At 44.1% G+C, this 13397-nt stretch overlaps 1 protein-coding gene across 1 annotated transcript in view; it reads left to right on the top strand.

Moving 5' to 3' along the window:
- The first annotated feature begins 9461 nt into the window (after window positions 1–9461).
- CSGALNACT1 (chondroitin sulfate N-acetylgalactosaminyltransferase 1) overlaps window positions 9462–13397 on the top strand; it is a 309957-nt gene continuing 306021 nt past the window's right edge. Inside the window, exon 1 of the mRNA XM_053578680.1 lies at window positions 9462–9601. The gene's annotated coding sequence lies outside the window, so the exon portion shown is untranslated. The remainder of the gene's footprint in view (window positions 9602–13397) is intronic.

Raw genomic sequence — 13397 nt, 5'->3', positions numbered from 1 at the left:
AGTTTATTTCACGTTCCAAACCAGAAAGACAGTGTCTAGACTCCATAGTTCTCTAGACACTATTTACCTGGCTTTTCAATTTATCTAAATACTGGTGATACGTGCAGTATCTACAGTTTTGTATGTTAAATACATAAGATCATAAATTACATGCTCTTTTTGGTGTAGCTTCTTTCCCTCAACATCACAATTTTGAGATTTATTCATGCTGCTGACTGTCTGAATAGTTCATTTCTTTTTTTTTTTTTTTTTGGCTGAGCGGTATCCCATCGTATGGCTATGACATCATTTCTTCATTCATTCAACTGTTGAGGTCATTTTGGTTGCTTTCAGTTTTTGCCTATCACTAACAATACTACTGTGAACATTTGTGTATACATTTTTGTATGGACATTGGTTTCATTTTCTCTCAGGTAAATATTTGGGAGTGGAATGGTGGGAGCATATGTTTAACTTTTTGAGAAACTTCAAACTGTTTTCCAAAGTGGCAGAGATCAGTTAACCTACCTTTCCTCTCTCCCGCCCTCCCTCCCTTATTTCCTTTTTTTCTTCCTTCCTTCCTTCCCCCCTTCTCCCCATGTCCCTGCCATTTTTTGTTTCAGGATTTCCACGTGAGCACCCCAAGGAAGTTAGCAATGCATCACAACTCTAACTGTATTCTTTGAATAATTGCTTAACCCAGATTTTGTGGGAGTGGGAAGAAATTAGTTTATGGTAATGCACATTGTATAGAATTAGAGTCACTTAATTTACTTCACTGGCTGATAATGAATTTGTTTTCAATTTTGCTGAAGTTCTTATTTTCACTTCCATTTCCTTCTGTGATTTTCTGAATCTGGCGTCATCTTAGGAGGTATGTTAAAGGGTTTAGCATTTTGGATAATAAAAAGTTCATTCACTTCAGTAAGCTTTATGCCACCCATTATTTGATTTCAGAATTTCAGCTGAAGGCAGCTAATTAGCGTTTAGCACATCTACACAGCCAAAATACTTAATGGAGATAGGTGTGTGTGTGGTGTCTGTGTGTGGTGTTTGTTTTATAACTCCAGAATGTCTATTTCAAGAGTAGTGAGAGAATTACATTTCATTTGGAACGTGGGGTGTGGTTCTATTTCCAGTTTATTTTAGCGTTATGTTAGTGTCTCTCTCTTTTTTATTTTTTTTTTGTAGTTTTAGCCAGGGCTGGGCTTGAACCCCCTGTGTATGGGGCTGGCACCTTACTCCTTGAGCCACAGGTGCTGCCCATATATTAGTCTGATTTTATACTTTCCTCTTAGAGATGGTTGCTCTAAGAAACTTCCTGGCTGGCCACTCAATTTATCTAACTCTGAGTGTTCCCTTTGCAAAAAGAGAATCTTAAGAGCAAAGACCAGGTGTGCTACGTGTGTTATTATGTAAGCAGACTTTGTAACACCACAGTCTAAACACGTGTAGCTATTGTCAATCTGGAATAAGTAGGAATTCAGAGCTGTATCCCAGCCATCTGCAAGGACTTGACCACAGGGAATCCTGACTAGAAAACGTTTTCCTGTGCAAGTGTGATAGCTTCTGAATCACTGCAAGATATGGCATTATTTCCCAAATTCTCTTGGGTGGGTTTGTTGGTAGGAGGATTGGAAGAGAGGCTGACACTTGCCTGAGCTTTAAATATCCTTTCCAGCAGCCTCTCCCTCGCCTGCGGAAAGAGGCAGCACATACAAATTATCCCAGAAGGTAATAAACAAATGCCCGACTCTCCTTTGATGAATCTGTCCTGCAGTATTTTTAAATTATTTTGTTATTTTTATCTGTAATCACCATGTTGCTCTGGAAAAAATATCACTGTACATATAGCAGTAAGAGTTTAATATTTCCCTCCGCTCTCCTCCTAGGTATTATTTCCCAGTGCATAGCAGACGCCTTCAGAAAGCCCTTTATCACTGAGGGAACAATCTATCTTTCTCTGCCCAATGAAGATAAAAGCTATACTGAAGGGAAGCACTGTTTATAGATCTTGGGACTGGTTGTCTTCCAAGATGCTAGTAAAAAAAGAAAAACAACAGGAAGGAGAAGTAGCTGTTTTTTGAGAGAAAAGAAAGACACACAAAAAGCATCTCTATTTAGTTCTGTGAACACTGTTAGTATGACTCCAGTTATTGGCTTCATAAACTGAGAGAACACAAGTGACATTGACCATCACCTCCATGAGCGTGCAAAACGTGGGATGATATGACTAAAACTGAAAACAAATGACTCAAGAAGCAGATCCATTCATCAAAATCTTGGCCAGGCACAGTGGCTCATGCCTGTAATCCTAGCACTCTGGGAGGTCAAGGTGGGAGGATCGCTTGAGTCAGGAGTTTGAGACTAGCCTGAACAAGAGTGAGACTCCTGTCTCTATTAAAAACAGAAAAAATAGCTGGGTGTGGCTTCTGTAGTCCCAACTACTCAGGAGGCTGAGGCAGGAGGATCATTTGAGGTCAAGAGTTTGAGACCAGCCTGAACAAGAGCAAGACCTCTTCTTTATAAAAATCAGAAGAATTATCCAGATGTGGTGAATTGTGCCTGTAGTCCTAGCTAATTGGGAGGCTAAGGTAAGAGGATCGCTTGAGCCTACCCTGTTTCCCTGAAAATAAGTCAGTGTCTTATATTAAGGTGTGCTCCCAAAGATGCGCTAGGTCTTTTTTTCAGGGGACGTCTTATGGTTCCTCTAAGGAGGATGTCTTATTTTCAGGGAAACAGGGTAGAAGTTGTAGGTTGCAGTCAGCTGTGATGATGCCACAGCACTACTATCATCAGAAAGTGATGTTGTGTCTCAAAAAAAAAAAAAAAACAAACCTTCTCGACTTTTCTATTGTGATCTTTCATCCCTCTTCCTAACCGCTTGAATCGAGTTATATGTAGAACATTACAAGAGCACATTTTGCACAGCAAGGAACGGTGGAACCCAATGAGCGAATCCTAGTTCTGGATTTACCTTGTTCTCAGAGGGAATATTGGAGAGCTCAGAGGTCCCTGGGTTTGCAATCACAAAAAACTTATTTTTATTATTTTTGCTCTGAAGTTATAATATCTTGAAACATTTTATTAGTTTTCTAAACTCCTTTGTCTCAGGCCATAAGGTATATGATCCCAGGGATGTGTCCATGGGAAAAAGACTGGCCTGGGTGTGAATGCTGGCCCCACAGCTTATGAGCTCTATGACCCTGGGAACAGTCTAGAACCCCTATCAGCTCGGTTTAGTTATAGTGTTGCAGCAATATATAACTGTATATATGGCTTATACCAATGCCAGAAACATGGTATAAGTAAAAAGCTCAACTGTAATCAGGATGATGACAAGGATACTACTATTACAATTGTTATTTGAACTAACCAGATGGAAGGGTTGGTCCTTTTAGGAGCTGACTAGCAGCCCCACTTGCCATATCCAAAGGGAAATAGCAAACTTTGGTGTGAGTGTTGTTTCTGCCTTGAAAGGGTGTAGGAATGGGCTGTACATTGGATGCAGAGATGGTACTAACATTTGCAAGTGGCGAGGTCTGTGCCAGTTTTTTCCTGGGCTGTCAACATTGGAGCAGGGTTGGGGGCAAGTTAGAGTCAAGGAGTAGTATTGGAGGTGGGGAGAAGTGAAACGGAAAAAACAATCAAGAACAAATGGGGGCACAGGTCCTATATCCCAGGCTTCAAAGCAGAGGCTGTTCCCAGAGGGGGACTCCTACCTGCAGAAAACCAAGCCTAATCATTAGGGGCAGCAGACACCCAGGGTCCTGACTGGGGAGCACACCCGCTCTGGGGTGGGACCATGGTTCCTAATAGATGGCTGTGTTTGCTTGGAACAAACTCAGGCCTTGAACATGGATGAGTCTGCAGGTTGAAGGTCTTGCGAGCCTGGAACTGCAGGGATGGGAAAGAAAGAGATTGACAAAAACGACTTTTTCCATTTTTATTAACATTCATTTCTATTTCATCTCTGCCTCAGCCAGATTTTAACCAATGATTTACCACCCATCACTGAAGGCACATAATAAATTCACCCTAGGACTGACCTGGCTGTGAGGCTAAGAAAGAGTCAGTGCCACTTCTAACGTGACGTCATCTATGGGCAACTCAAGGATCTCTCTCTTTTTTTCTTACGAATTCCTATGATGTTGGGTTCAGTCTTTCCTACTAGATTTTAGGGTCCTTGATAAAGACTGTGCTTAGTCATTTTTGTGACTCCCACGGTGCCAAAGCGCGCAGTAGCTGTCTAATTTTCTGTTGCTGGGTGAATAATGATTTGACGAAAACATTTTCTGGTTATGTTTATAAAAAAAGGCAAACATGTCTTATATAGCAAAAGAAGCAGCCCTGGCACCATCTGGTTTAAGGGCACTGCTCCCTCCCACCTGCCCGTGTGTGCAGCTCTGCACAATGAATCCCCGTGCACAGGGCTTACAAATAGAGGAAAATAGAAAGGAGATACCTTTGTTTGTGAAATTGGTAAAGCCTGTTATCTTTGCCTTTCTATGTATTTTTCATGTTTGGTGGGTATCTCGCTTAGTGCTTCTTTGGCGTTTCTTAGTTTTGGACCTACTGATTCTCATTGAACTCACCTTTCCCCTCCCCAGGCCTTTCTTGGTCCAGTGATAACATTTTATACCATGGCTCTTCCATTCTAATAGACTGCACTTTTATCATCCTGTTTCTCCCATTGGTGATAAAGATTCTATAAATAATGTCTGTTGTTGAAATATGTTCTCTTATTAATGGAGAGCTCACCATAGTTTGCAGTCTTAGCAGTGACAGGGAACAGAGTGAGGTCCAAAGGTGGGGTAGGACTTTGAAGATACTGGCTTAAGTGATATATTTTATTTATTTACTTATTACTTATTTTGTCACCCGGTGTAGAGAGCCAAGGTGTCGTAGCTCACAGAAAACTTAAAACTCTTAGGCTCAAGTGATCCTTTTGCCTTAGCCTACCGTGTAGCCACCACAATGCTGTTTTTTCCACCTTTTAGTAGAGACCAGGTCTCACTCTTGCTTAGGCTGATCTCAAACTCCTGAGCTTGAACATTCCATCCTCCTTGGCCTTCCAGAGTGCTAGGATTACAGGCGTGAGCCACCATACCCAGCTAATGATCTACTTTTTAAAAGATGCTAACAATTCTCAGAAACAACACCAATAATTTAAAATTGCCCATCCATCAGAGTTAAAAAATGAAAACTGGAATGAAAGTTAGAAGATCCCTTCTCTAAAGTTTAGAGTTATCAAAGAGAATCTCTTTGAAAACCAGTTTGTTGATTCATAAATCAAGGCCTTGTATGGGCTAGGTCTGCACATTGGTGAATTGGTGCAATTACTGTAGAAATAAAAGACACCATTTTGAAAAGGTCTGTGTTTAGATACCTGGATTTTATGTCAGGCAGATGCAGAGCAGATAAAATCTCTGCTGCTTCATTGCTCTGGTTTTTTGCTACTAGTTCCCAATGGAACCCTTTTGTTTCCTTCTAGAGATAAGGGGGAGTCGGAGAGTTGGGTACACAGATGTAGGATGGAAAAGTCAACCTGTGGAATAATATACTAGGTGGCTTGTACGCGGCCATCTCAGGTCCACTGTCAAAACTGTTCTCCCAGAGACCTGTGCCTGTCACTTGTCATTTGGAGAAGGGAACTTGGTAGTGGTGTGACGAGAGGGGCCCATGTTTCCCCTTTAGTCGTCCTTCTGATCTGAGCCAAAGAGAAACGGCCTGAACAGGGGAGAGTGCAAATTTGACAATATTAGGGAACAGCTCACTTATTTTCATTTGTGCATTTAAAGATGCTGATGCAAAATATCCAGAAGAAGTTCAAAGCATCCCTTATTCTGTCAACAAGTATTAGTCCAGCCCCTCCTGTATTTGAGTCACGATGCTTTATGGAATGAGATCTTGAACACGTGTGATCTTTTTTCCTAGGAAAACAAAGTTTACCTCATTGGGTCAAGCATTATTTACTTTTCTCATTTAAAATGGCCATTTATACAGAAGTATATTCTGTATTTTCCAGGTTCCTTAAGCAGAATATATGGAATATAATTAGATCCTATCTTGATAATTTACCACCTACAGCAGTGCCGTCTGGCCAGCCTTTATGCTTGAGTACGACAGGCCTCTTGCATCTGATGAGCCATCTCTGACTACACAGCACATTTCCCTGTGATCTAAGGCGTCAGATAAGCCTGGTTATTAGAACTGTATTTAAAGTAAGAGTTAATATAACTGTGTGCATCTCTTTGAAAGTAAAGTAATTGAGTTTTAATGAGTCAGTTTCACAACTGTACTTTCGCCTCCTGGATGGCTTCTGCCTCCATGTCCTCAAGAATCCTGATGAGGTTGAGAAGTCTGACCTTGAACTATGTGAAATATCTCTGTACTTAAAGTTTAATGCAGTGTATATTCTAAGAAAGTTATTAAACAAATTCATATTTAATAAGTCACATCCATGTATTATATATATCTTGCATTTTATAAATAGAAGAGTTTGCCATTCTATATATTGCTTTAGAATATATCTTTTATATAGACTGCCTTTTACCCCAAGGACATAAAAATCACTCTGGCATTATGACATTAGTTATTTCCAGTATATTTCTATACTGTGAAAACAGTACCAGCAGTACATGAAGCTACATTCATTATGTCCTTATAAATTTAATAACACATTTGGTGCACCAATCATTATATTCATGAAAAATATTTACCTATGTAGCCACGTAGAAAGTTTTCCTTTTTTTTTATGTTTTGTTTTTGTTTGTTTTTAACTAAGTCTGAAAATTTGTTTTTTATATCTGTGTTTGATGTTAAACCTGGTTCTTCTGGGTCTCTGGTCTTTGATATCTAGAGGACACCATCCTCTCTGGTTTCACGGTCTCCATTCTACTAGGCGTCCTGAAGAAAAGGAGGCTGTAGAGGTGAGCTGGTTGTTTGTTCCCTCATAGATCAAGTTGCTTCTCCTAGTGATGGACACTAAGTCTCACCCACACTGCACGATAATAGTAGCTCCCTAAAAGATAACCCCTAAGTCATTACATATCTATCATACTTGCTTTCTGATTAGTATACCCAGAAAAATGTATCTTTTCTCACACTATGATGTTTACCTAGTTTCATAGTTTTATCCATTTTTCATCTCTGTCTCTCTATCTCTTTTTTTTCCTCTGAGACACAGTCCTGCTCTGTCACCTGGGCTAGAGTGCCGTGGTCTCAGCTTAGCTCCTAGCAATCTCAAATTCCTGAGTTCAAGCAATCCTCCTGCCTTAGTCTCCAGAGTAGCTGGGATAAGCTCCCACCACATTGCCCAGCTAATTTTTGTATTTTTAGTAGAGACGGGGGTCTCACTTTATTCAGGCTGGTTGGAATTCCTGACCTCAATCAATCCTCTACCCTGGGCCTCCCAGCATGCGAGGATTATAGGTGTGAGCCACTGCATGGCCAGCCTCAACTCTTTTTCATATGTTAATTGTCATGAAAATGTACCAGGGGCCATCCAACCCTTAGCTAGAATTGGCCTCTGACTCTAGATGTTTACTGATAGATACTGATATGATATATGTTGCTATGCTGATATATCAGTATCCAAATGGAAAAGGCATGGAAATGGCAACCGCAGGCACCTTTAAAGGTGTGTTAAGAGCTCCTAACGTAAATGCAGTCAGTCCTGAAGTGACCTCTCTCACTCTCTTCCTCTCTCAGAGAGTAGGAATAGAGGCTGTTGCAGCAACAACAGTGCTTGCTTCACCTCCTTCCTCTGTCCTCATCATCTAGAACCTGAATCCAACAGTGTGTATTTGTGTTGGGCCTTGGAAGCCCCACGCAAGTCCTCTGCCCATCTTCCAAACCAGATTCCATGCTTAAAACCTCTTTTATAATTCTGGAGACATCCCTGAACGGGAAGATCGGAGATATTTCAGAGGAATAAAGAAAATGTGTTGACAACCCATCTGTCAATATACAGAGATGCAAGAACGTTTGGGTGGCAGCAGGAAGGCTCTGAAGGTGTTGCTGGGTTATTCAGAGTGGTGAACTGCGAAAGGCCTGAGCTTTCCAAAGCTCAAAACTAACCCAACGTCCATGTGGTGCTCTCCAGCTGCAAAGTGGGTGTTGTCCCATGATTTGCCTTATGAGGATGCTATGAGGTGTTACGTGAGGCTTGGCTTGTGCTTCCATACAGGGTATGTATGCTGTGTTGATGACGTATTATCCCCATTACCATGCAGCACCTTGGAGCAATAACAGGACAGACAATATGTTTTTCATTAATTTGGCAAACATCTGCTCCCTCCCTCTTTCTCAAATCTCAGTTGTGTCCTCTTGGGGGCATGAGGTCACAAGGGTGAATAAGGCCCTCAGGGGTGTGGGGATGGGACAGAGCACCTGGGGAGTCTTGGTAGGAAGCAGCACTTGTTTCCTGAAGGTAAATAAGTGCCTAATGGGAAAACAGCTGCTTCAAGACAGTGCCTCTTGTCCCCAGGCCTACTAGCCTGTGCCTACCTGAAGTCAGGTGCATTGGAGTCTCCCACATGGGGACCTTGAACACTCACGTGGCCAAGCAATGCAAGTTCACTGCCATGGGAATTGCAGGACAAGTTTCGCTCACATTCTGCCCTGACTCAGCTCTGGAGGCCTCTACAAGTGTCACCTGCAGGTGACCACCTCTTCCAGCCTGACACTGGCTTCTCCTCAGTCTCCGTCAATTACACTGAAAATTGGGGTCATGGTATTTCCAACTCCCTCTCCCACCAAGAAGTGCTGGAGCGCTTACAAATAAAAGGCGGCCTGCGGCCTGCGTTGGGTATGTGCCAATGCGTTGGGGGTGCTGGTGGGATCTTTTCTTAGTCCACACCCAAATTCTCTCCCCATGGCTGTCCAGGGTCCCTGCAGACAACTTGTGCACACAGTGTTGGGGTCTCAGAGTTAAAGGGGTTTCAGGCCTTCCCGTGTACTGAAGAGGCTGTGATTGACCTACCAGGGCGCCCAGGATGGCAACTGTCAAATTCTCTCAAGTACAGTTTACAAAGTCCTTGCGTGTAAGCTGGCCCGTGGCGAGGAGGGCAGCAAATAAAAGCAAAGGAAACAGAGTGGGTCGGATGGGGTGGGGTGCAGGGGAAGTCAGTCCCTAGAGATGAAGGGCCGCGTGTAGAATGGACACTCAGCCATGTCGCTCCCGGGCACTGGCCACGCCACACTGTCCTAGCCCCTTCCCTCAACTCCTGGGCAGATCTGTAACCAGTAGGGGTGATCCCGCCCCCCGGCAGGGGTCCCCGGGTCTCCCATATATTCGCTTCAGAGAGAGACAGGGTTAGGTCTGGGCGCCCCGGTCCGACGGGGCAGGGGGCGACGCGAGGGGTGCAGCCAGGTGCGACCCGGGCCCGGCCTCGGCCTCGGCCCCCGGCGGCTCCCACCGCGCGGCGGGCGCTGGGCTTGGCCGCGGTTCAGCCCGCCCGCCCGAGCCGCCGCCGCCGCTCCCCGCCCCCCGGGTCCCTGGAGGCTCCGCGGCCGCCGGAGCGGGAGGTGGAGCCGGGCCCGCCGCGGCCGCGCAGGAGGGAAAGTTCAGCGGCGTCTGGAGCTCGGGGAGCCGGGCCGAGATCGGCGGGACCCTCGGGTGAGTCGGGGCCCCTCCCGGGCAGACCGGGCGCGGGGCGTCGCGCGGGGGCGTCGGTGTCGCCGGCTGCTCGGCGCCGCTTCCTGGCGTTACCCGGCTGCGCCCTCGGGGTGGCCGGTGCAGCCGGGGCGGAGGACGGCGCCGCGCCCTCCTCTTTCCGTCGCCTCCCGCGGGGCCGAGGGCTCGGGTGCCTGGCGGTGGGGACCGGGGAACGGCGCGGCTAGCGGAGGGCGCGGTGGTTCCAGGTGGACGCGCGGGGACACGAGCGCGGCTGCCAGGGAGGGTCCGGGGGCGCTTGGGCTTCCCCAGCCTTTCCCGTGGCCTTATCGCCAATGACTTTCTGCGAAAAGTAGCCTTTGCGCGCGCTGCCCGAGGACTCGGCTGTGACTGTATGGTTTTAGCTGGGATGGAGAGGGTGCAGGGGGCGTGCCGGGGCTGGCCGCTGGGCAGCTGCTCGCCAGGTTGGACCAGAACCGGGGGGATGTGTCTGAGGGTCAGCGCCGATCAGAGGAGCCCTGACCAAGTGTCCTGTGTGGTCGGTGGGAGAAGCTTGGTGAGGGCGTGATCTTGGGGTGGGGTGGAGGGTTTGCAGCGCGGGGAGGAGAGCAAAGCTGTACAAAGCCAAGGCCAAGTTGTTTGTTTCCGCCACGCTTCCTGCACCTGCGCTCCTGTCAATGATTTGAAGTTAATCTTTTCATCGATAAGCAAAGAGAAGGGTGAGAGAGGAAAGGATGTTACCAGCTCTGAACATGCCAGAACAGCGAGCCCTGGGAAATACTAATAAATGAAACAGTAATAAAAATGATAGCGTGGTTAGAGTTCACAAACTCCACTTTTATTCTGGTTTCAAAGCCTTGGCTCAGTTTTTACTTACACGCCATTAGATGCGCCTCGATCATAAAGACAGTGGACTGTTCTTTCACTTTTTTAAAACTAGAGATTTAAATTTTATTCTCCAAGATTTCTTGGATTTTGTTAACATTGTCCATACAAGAACATCAAATTATGGGGGTGTTCAACAGTGAACATTAATAAGCCCCGTGCGATATTGTCACATTGCTAACTGGAAAGAGGAAAGTCCTTCAAATTTGGAAATAGGAGCAAAAACAAACTCTCATGCCTTAAGCATAAAAAGCGACTTGAATACATGTAATAATGCCTAAGTTGTGAACTATTTATGTTTTATGTGCTGGGCACCCAGAGAATGGCAGTTCCTGGAAAGCAAGACATGGGTCATGCCCACTGTAGGAACCCAATAAATATTTATTAATTCCACTGTGTTGAGGCACTGTACTATATGCCCTCCAAATAACAAAGTATGAAAATACTTTAATTCTGTTCTTTGTGTTCTAAGTCTCATGTGTCTATTTATAAACTATATTAATGGGGCTCAAAGCAAAATTTCAAACATCTGGATTCGCCCATTTACATGCTAGTCCAGCAGGCTGTGCGTTGCTGTTCTGGACACCTGAGCTCTAAGCAGCTTCTGCTATTTATTAACTATATGACCTTGGACAAGTTACCCTTTCCCAGCCTTGGTGTCCTAATTCATAAAATGCCAATAATACTTTCACTTTATAGAGATGTGTGGCAGGATGAGATAACATTTTGGAACTTATCCTAGTGCCCGGAGTGTACAGTATGAGCTTTGTAAATGTTGCTCCTTGTCTTTTTCTTTACTTTTAGGAATTCCCAACTCTGCCATATTTCAACATCTAAATTTTTTTTTTTGAGGCAGAGTCTCAAGCTGTAACCCTGTGTAGAGTGCTGTAGTGTCACAGCTCACAGCAACCTCAAACTCTTGGGCTTAAGCGATCTTCTTGCCTCCTAAGTAGCTGGGACTCCAGACCCCCACCACAATGCCCAGCTATTTTTTGGTTATAGTTGTTATTGTTGTTTTCCGGGCCTGGCAGGATTCGAACCTGCCAGCTCCAGTGTATGTGGCTGGCGCTCTAGCCGCTTGAGTTACAGGCGTTGAGCCACAACATCTAAATTTTTTTTTTAATTTCTTCTTCTATACAGTCTTCCTTTCTGTTCATCCATCCATCCATATCATTAACTGAAGAAACTTAGATGCTGCCCTATATAGATGGGGTGGGGGAGGCAATATTTCAGGATTTTCCTGTTGATAGACTCCATCATAAGGTCACGTGCTATTGAATTGCAGGTACTGATCTTTATATTGTTCTAGTTCTCGTAACTGTAGGAATAACAGTAAACACTGTGAGGGTACCCATCTCTCCTATTTTCTCCAAGGCAAGTGCAAGGCAGGGTGTAAAGAGCTTAACAAATAATTGTTGATTTAAAATACAGAATGTGATGAAGTTATTTTTCAGGTCACACTCTTCTTCTTGTATTTCTGATGAAAGGACCTTGGGATTCTAAATGACAGCCCCACTATATATTAGGGCTAATAGAGGTTATTAAAGACAAGAACCTCAGGAAGACTTTATTACCTATTGATTTTGCTCCAAAGGTGAAGCAGTCTGATGGAGCTGAGTGGGAGCGTTAGCTTCACCACTAGGAGGCCCCCTCTGCCTCGTCTATAACCCCAGGTTGTCATTTATTACCATTATTCTGTCCCTAAGGTAGCAAAGAACTTTAACTTCTTAGAATACTTTATTAGAAAAGGGCAACCTTGTATGAAAAGCATTTTTAGACCAAAAACCTAAAAATAAGTGAAAGTGGTCTTAAGTGATGGATTTGGGTACCATTTTTGAGTAACTTTAGAATTTAAAGTTTAAAGGGGATTTGAGAATTGGGTTTTTTACTTGGTATACCTTAATACTTAAATACATGATTTTTGTCTGGTATTTTAAAGTTTCTCCTTTTTATATGTCCTTGGTAGAGCTTATTTTTTATCATTTAATGTATTTAAAATGGATTTTTTCCTAAATATGTATTTGTAGCATTAAAAACAAAGTGAGTTTTTTTTTTTTTTTTGACAGAGTCTCACTTTGTCACCCTTGTGGGGTCACAGCTCACAGCAGCCTCCAGCTCTTGGGCTAGGGCGATTCTCTTGCCTCCGCCTCCCAGGTACCTGGGACTACAGGCGCCTGCCACAATGCCTGGCTATTTTTGTGGCAGTTGCCACTGCTGTTTTAGCTGGCCGGGACCGGGTTCAAACCTGCCACCCTCCGTATATAGGGCCGGCGCCCTACCCACTGAGCCACAGGCGCCACCTGCAAAGTGAGTTGTTCTTAAAGAATTTCATTTGGCCAGTATAAGCTTCTGGTGTCTTTTCCTTAAGAGAGAGCCACAGTAAGTCTCACCTTTAGAGAATATGTTTTGCCATATTCCAAGATGCAGCCTTGAAAAGCATCTTTCTTCTGTGTTGGTATTTGAAAAGATCTCTTCTTTCTGATTTCTAACTTGAATGAAGTTAGACAGGCTGGAGAATAATTATTGAACAACTTAAAGGTGTTTTTATTTGTTTTGTGTTTTCATTTGTCAGATATAATTCACCTCTTGGTAGGAAAAATACTGGCAATGTATGTAAACAAACATTATTACTGTAAATGTTGCCATATTGTTTGCAAGGGAATAGGAGGATATCACATGTTCAGGTTGCCAGTAAAATTTCATTACAGTGACCAGAAAACCACACCCACCTCTAATCTCTAAGTAAAATTATGTACATTTCAAAACTATTTCTTTCTTTTTTTTTTTTGAGACAGAGTCTCACTTTGTTGCTCTTGGTAGAGTGCTATGGCATCACAGCTCACAGCAACCTCCAGCTCTTGGGCTTAGGCGATTCTTTTGCCTCAGCCTTCTGAGTAGCTGGGATTACAGGTGT

This window comes from Nycticebus coucang, chromosome 24 (assembly GCF_027406575.1).
Source record: "Nycticebus coucang isolate mNycCou1 chromosome 24, mNycCou1.pri, whole genome shotgun sequence".
Taxonomy (NCBI): Eukaryota; Metazoa; Chordata; class Mammalia; order Primates; family Lorisidae; genus Nycticebus; species Nycticebus coucang.
This window is presented reverse-complemented; position numbering and strand designations above follow the sequence as displayed.